Source organism: Doryrhamphus excisus, chromosome 4, assembly GCF_030265055.1.
Source record: "Doryrhamphus excisus isolate RoL2022-K1 chromosome 4, RoL_Dexc_1.0, whole genome shotgun sequence".
NCBI lineage: Eukaryota > Metazoa > Chordata > Actinopteri > Syngnathiformes > Syngnathidae > Doryrhamphus > Doryrhamphus excisus.
The window spans coordinates 11331249-11337793 of record NC_080469.1 but is presented as its reverse complement, the minus strand read 5'-3'; the positions used below and the strand labels follow the sequence as shown (position 1 = coordinate 11337793).

The 6545-nt window shown below is 39.1% G+C and overlaps 1 long non-coding RNA gene across 1 annotated transcript; it reads right to left on the bottom strand.

Annotated features, from left to right (window-relative positions):
* Positions 1-2512: 2512 nt before the first annotated feature.
* Positions 2513-4839, bottom strand: LOC131127694 (uncharacterized). The gene is made up of 3 exons (XR_009129550.1): positions 4758-4839; positions 2948-3052; positions 2513-2876 (listed from the first exon to the last, which is right to left on the bottom strand). It is a non-coding gene; the product is annotated as an uncharacterized LOC131127694 (long non-coding RNA).
* Between the last annotated feature and the right edge of the window lie 1706 nt (positions 4840-6545).

The window sequence follows — 6545 nt, the reverse complement described above, 5'->3', positions numbered from 1 at the left end:
CAAGGCTTCTTTCAGGGCACACTTCCAAATACGCAAATCTCATTATCTGAGGTTTTGGAATCGTTTAACACGAGAATGCAACATTGCAACAGCATTTATAGGTCAGAAAAGTGGAAAAAGCATAATAGGTCCCCTTAAACATTATTGTTCTTACATTATACATATTTAATTACACCTCTCGAGTCATTATGTAGTATAAGACAACTAAATACCAAGAAAAATATCACTGGGGTGAGTCATGTCCGTCAAAATAACACAGCCCTGCCCATGTTATGGATTGAAATGTTTTCCTCATTGAAAACCATACGTTTGTGAAACAGAATACTTTAGCAGATGTAAAAGAGGCAGTTAAAGGTAAAGGCAGGATGAGCACTGTCATCTCTGCCAGGTTTATTTGCCTGGCTTATCTAACCATGGTAATAAAACTGTCACTGGCTTGTCGTCACATACACTGTAGATATGCATATACAGTGCGAGGAGTGGAATGCCAATAAAACGAGGATGCCGGTATGATGAAATGTCAACAGAGAAAGGAAATTAAGTAAACCGGCAAGCTTTTGACAACATCTCTCATAACCATTCAAATCACGCGTGGTCTTTTCAACCTACTTTGGTACTTTGATATACAGCCGGGCTTGGTGTTGCTATTCATGTCAATGTTGATTTGACTGCCATTGACAAAACATCAGTCATATCCGTGGGAGGAAGATGAGATGCATCAATCAGCTGCTAAGTTGATTCGTGACCTTACAGGTGAATTAATTGCAATTACGCCAGGTGATGTCATCAGCCAGTCTTCGCCAAATCTCCCTGTCAGAGCCACCTCAGACACGGTCGTTCTGGTCTCACGGGCCTTCAGAGATACGCCGCTTCCTGAGAAAATGATAGATTCTGTCATATAAAGCCATTTCCCAAAGACCTTGCTCCGCAGGGAAGGAGAAAAAGGGAGGACAGACAGGCGCCATGGCAGAGTAATTTATCTCTGTAACACATGAGGGCGGAGCATTCCAAATGAGCTCAGACTTATTAGTGTGCTTGCTGGGTGTTTTGTCACTGTCAGAAGCACAGTGAGAATTAATTGTTAAAAGGATGCCCCCGTGAGCCACCTTGGGGGGCGCACATGACATTTTCTTAACCCGAGGACCTTAATCAAAAGCAACGAGATGGTGCACAACCTTACAGGCTGACTTAAGGGACAACAGGTGGACGTCATCATATTGGATTGGCTACTGTTGTGGCAGCCATGGTTAGCATTGTTTATTGGATTATTTTACTGTTACTCACCTGACATTTATTTAGAAAGTATTTATGACTTGTGATAACAACCCAATTAACCTCCTCTGAGCTTTTTTTACATTTTCAGACCTCAAGAAGAAAGTGGCGACCAGCTGAATAATAACTGGCTTTGGTAATGTGACAAAATTAATAAGTCACCACAAGGATTGAAGCAGTTGGGCTAATAAAGGCTAAAGCAATTTCTTGCATGGTTTCATCCTTGGCCCATACGGTTTTTGTTAAACTACAACGTAGGGCGGCCATCTGCCACGGCAGATCATGTTTGTATATATTAGGTTTATGTCTCTCTATAGCAGGGGTGAGCAAACTGCGGCCTGTGGGCCACGTCAGGCCTACCCAAAGGGATTTCCACATTCCTTTTTTTAAACCTTTAACGTTGAAACTGTAGCCAGCAACATGACTTGCAGTGCTATTGTGGCATGCATGAGTTGTCAAAATAAATTTTAAGTTTGGCTTAGACTGGCTTAGTCTGCCAAAATAAAATCCATTTGTGGTTCTACAACTTTTGTCCCTGTTTCTGGTGGTACCCTTTTCTGGTTACATCCCAAAAGAAGACAAAGAAAAAGTTAGCCCTTTATATGCTCACTGAGAGCTGCAGTCTCACAGGTTCTGCCAAAGTCTTGCTTGATTTGATCCCCCCCCCCAAAAAAAGTATTCTTAGTTCTACGCAGCTGTTGTTGAAATCCACAAACACTGTGCAATCACTTTCTAAGTCACACTGTCAACATCAATATTTTGTCACTTTCATTGCAATACTAATTAATCCTTTTAAAGACTCAATGAACCTGTGTTTTGGCCTTTAGCTAGTCTTTGTCTCCTTTCCATCGCTGCCTTGTCTGGAGGGGTAAATAATCGATACCTGTCCTCTGGAAATTTATGAATAGGCTGTTATATACTATATTTTTTTATTTTTTGCTCTTCTCTGACTTATTAATGCATCCACACCAAGGTCAAAATATGTGTATATTTCACATTGATGCATCGCTGTAACAAGCTCTTGTATCCAAACCGAATAGTCATTTTGCATGCCAAGATGTTCACCCGCCCCACAAACCCCTCCATTCCATCCATGTGCAACTAAAAAAACAAGACAAAAGTAAAAAAAAACACGTCATGTATTTCCTGCATTTAGTTATTCAATATTTTTCATTATGCTGTATTCATTTGTCTTGCATCTTTTTCATCTTTAATTTATTGTATACTTATTTATTATGCATTTATTTCACATACATTTACTTATGTATTATTTCAATTTTTCACATGTTTTCCTTTCATCACTGAATTTTTTATTACACCATTCTGTAGTATTCTCTAGTCATTTTTTCTGGGAAATGGTAACATTTCAACACAGAAAGTAAACAATCCATCAGTAATTGCTGAGAAAAATAGAAGTACAAAATGACATGTGTGAAATGATGCGAAATCTTGCAACACGAAAAAAACAATAACCAAACCAAAAAACATGACATGACATAAATGAGTGCTTGAAGATTTTTTGTTTTTATGTCCTGCCATTTTTATGTTCAAGGCTGCAGCTGCCACAGTCCTGAGCCTGGAGGTTTGGGCACAGTGGGTGACTTCTGAGAAACAAGAAATGGCACTGAATCACTTTTGAGGGCAGTCGATTTTCAGCCAATTTTTATTCTCTCACCTTTTTTAAGCTCTTTGGCCCTCCTGCAAAAACAAGTTTTACGGACAACTCTTTGACAGCCACATTACATCCACCATAGCCTTGTGAAAATACAACAGCGTACATCTGAAGCACAAAAATGGCATTAAATCCCAGTTTTCCCAATTTGTCTGTTTTATGTTATGTGTTATTTTGTCGACAGCAGTCCCAAAATCAGATTCATGGCCAGTATTTCTATGGTTCCATGTCAGTCAATGGACTTCTGAGTACACGCATGATATCCTACTGTTTTACGTTTAACCATTCCATATGTTGTTGGCTTTTTTTTAAATATAGGTTTTCTCGACAACAAAAAGAAGGCCTGGGAACCTGAACCCACAGCAGGGACCTACTTTCACCTAAAAATTTTATACAATCCCACTTTGACCAGAGATCCATTTTCCAATATTTTTATTTGGCCTTTCAGGGCTTTGTCCAAAGTAGGGTTTATGGCATGTAAGGGGAAAACATGCAAACTCCACACAGAGATGCCCAAGTGGAAATGCGAACAACGACCATGGCCATGGCTTCTTAAAAGTATGAAAAGTTGATGTAGAAAACTAAACTGGTCTTCTATTTTTCTCGAAGTGCGCTGACCTTTTTCAGAATTTTCAAAATAAATGGGAGCTTAGACAGGGGACTATAATTATAAATACTCTCAGGGTCGAGGTTTGTTTTTTTTTAATAGAAGTGGAATCGTCGCAGTCTTGAAAGCTGCAGGCACAGAGTCAAAGGAAAGCGATACATTTATAATAGTTAAGATTGAAGGACTTAAAATTGGGACGAGCTCTCTGAGTTTCCCAAAAAGCGGGTCAAGCAGGCATGTTGTCTGTTTTGCTGCACTAACAAGTTTTGAAAGCCTGTCAAGGGATACTTTCTCAAAATATGAGAGGCTAGTAGGACGAAGAATAGAAGTAATGTCAGCACTAATCTTGGCGGCCGACAAGTTTAACTGACCTGTAGGCAGGGTGCCACCTCAATGAGGGCTTGGACCTTTCAAACCCACAGTAGGGTACCTTCCAGCTCCCTAAAATGGTAGCATGCTTCCATAGCACCTATTTCAGAAAAGAAAGCCTAAAAGCCTTCCAAACCTACACCAGTGACCCTGACCAAAATATGACCATGCATTTTTTATATCTTTTTTGTACGCTGTTCCTATCTTTTTCTGATTCTGTATAATCAGGATGAACACAATGTGTGGATAGATTCCTTTTTCATGAACTGTTGACCTTCTGCTGGGTCAAAAGTTTAGGCTTAATTCCTGTGAATGTTTCAGAGTCAAAAACATGAATAACCAAGCAGTAATTTAATTCATAGAAAATAAAGCTTTTCATAATTTTTGGTTTCTATTAGGACATTTTGTCATTTCATCATGATCATATAATTTTATTACAACATATTGATTGTCGTTGCACATCCAACCATTTTATTGACAGCATTTTCTTTTCAACCATGCAAGTTCAGGCTTGATTCTTCAAATATATTGAATTTTGATTACTCTTTTGGGAAATCAATTATTCATTCTATCATTATTTTCTATTCCTTGGTTTAGCTGTTTGTCTGTTTTTCACAAACGTGTATAATCATACTTTGCCTATACAGTTAATAAATGTTTTATGATGGTGAAACAGAAATTAGGTCTTTTTTTCCATTTCCTCAGAAGTGAAAATCTTGAAAAATACCACACTGAGATTTATACAGAGAGGCCCCAAGTGAGAGCATGGGAGTTGTTTGACAGAAGTACCATAGTAACATATTCTGAAAGCACAATTGTTAAGAGAGTTGTCCTTACCTGCTGCTGGCCATGTGTCTGCATCCTCAAAAATCCTTATCCTCCCTTGCATTTTCAAAGCAACATTAAACAGAAAAACAGCCTGCCAGTAAACGTTGACAAAAGACAAACAACAAGATGAAGTCAGGGGTTGCATGAATTAATGGGCAGTAAATTATGGGCTGAGTTTGAAAGCCACAGAGGATAAGGTGGCCGTCTTTCAGTAAAGTCATTCTCACAGGTTGACAATGTGTAGGAGTTTCGATGGATCTCAGCAACAAATTGCTGTGCTGCATGTTGCAGAGTTAACAAAGCCTTAATGAAATGTTCAGTGAGGTGATGAACCACATGTCCACGCAAGTCAGTCAATCATTTTGAAATCAGATATGGTATTGGTGGTATAAATTTTGCACACATTTTTCTTGATGGGCTTCATTGATTTTGGCACAGGAATCATCTTGTTTATGCTCTGGTGACATATCAATAGAAAAGTGATGCACACAATAGCAAATTTCCAGCATAGAGACCCTCTACTGTAGATATGGTTTTTATTATTAGAGCCCTTTAGACATGAAATAACACTCCTATAGTAATATTTACATTCCTACTATAACATTATACTACACAATATACAATGACATAATCAGAAGCCAAATAAGCCATTTAAGACATAACAAAGACTAATTTTTTGTGTGCTTTGCAATAAATGTGCTCCCCATAAAGTGAGTGGAGGACAGGAAGTGACACTCAGAGTTTAGTTTTAGCTTTGGTGAGATATGCTTTAGGCCTGCCGTCCCCATCAGCCATGCTTTGCTCTGCTTACGGTGTTAGCAATGGCTCCCAGGAAACTTTTATTCGGGTCTAACGAGCAGCAGGCACAAGTGGTTGGACTTGCTTGATTCCCAGCCAACAAGAGAAAAATATTTTCATCTGTCAATGGCATTTGACTCATATGTTTTGTGAACAAGGGCCAAGATGAATGCTGGGCTATTCGCCAAACTGTTGCTGAAGCCCGGCGCCTTTTCCAACAATACTTGGTCATGTGGAAGAGTCAAAAGAGCAAGCTGTAAGTAACAATTCATCAGTGTCCAAACTGTTTTGTGTTAATTGAACAAAAGCAGCTGTCTGTGTAGTATTATAGAGTGTGCATATATGGAGTGGAGTGAGTGTTAGCTGCATTGATGCAAGTTACAAGTTACATGTCTGGAGTTGCTAATAGCCTTTTTTCTACCACACAGAGAGGGTCTAACCGAGTTTTTGGGTAGTCCCACAAAAGACGTGCAATGACCACATTTGCTCATTTATTAGCAACTCCTGTACTGACAAAATTAGAAAATAGGGTTTGGCAGCCTGAGAGTGACCAAACACAGTGGAGTGGGCATGCCTGGAGGCAGGCTGTGGGTGGAATAAATTAAAACAGACAATTTTGCAGGGAACAGGAAATACAATAAAACACAGCTGCAGATTCTGGAAGATCTAGAAAGCTTTCTGTGCAGGTTATCGTGTGTAGCTGCCCTATAGGAGTCCACAGTCCCCTTGAGGTCTTTAGGATTAGGTTAATGATCGTGTTTGCTGGGAATAACATTTATTAGATACAGACGCTGCCATTTAAATAGATTTGTATGACTTCTGCCATAAATATGTATTTAAAAATGTCTCTTTTGTTTAGAAGATTCTAAATGGTATCCGTGCTTTCCATAGACGTGACATTACTCACTATGTGAGTGGTTACTTTCTACAGTATTTCTTAGACAGACTCCTTTTTGTGTTCCCATTACCTGATGTGGCATCATCCGCTACTGGTACCCG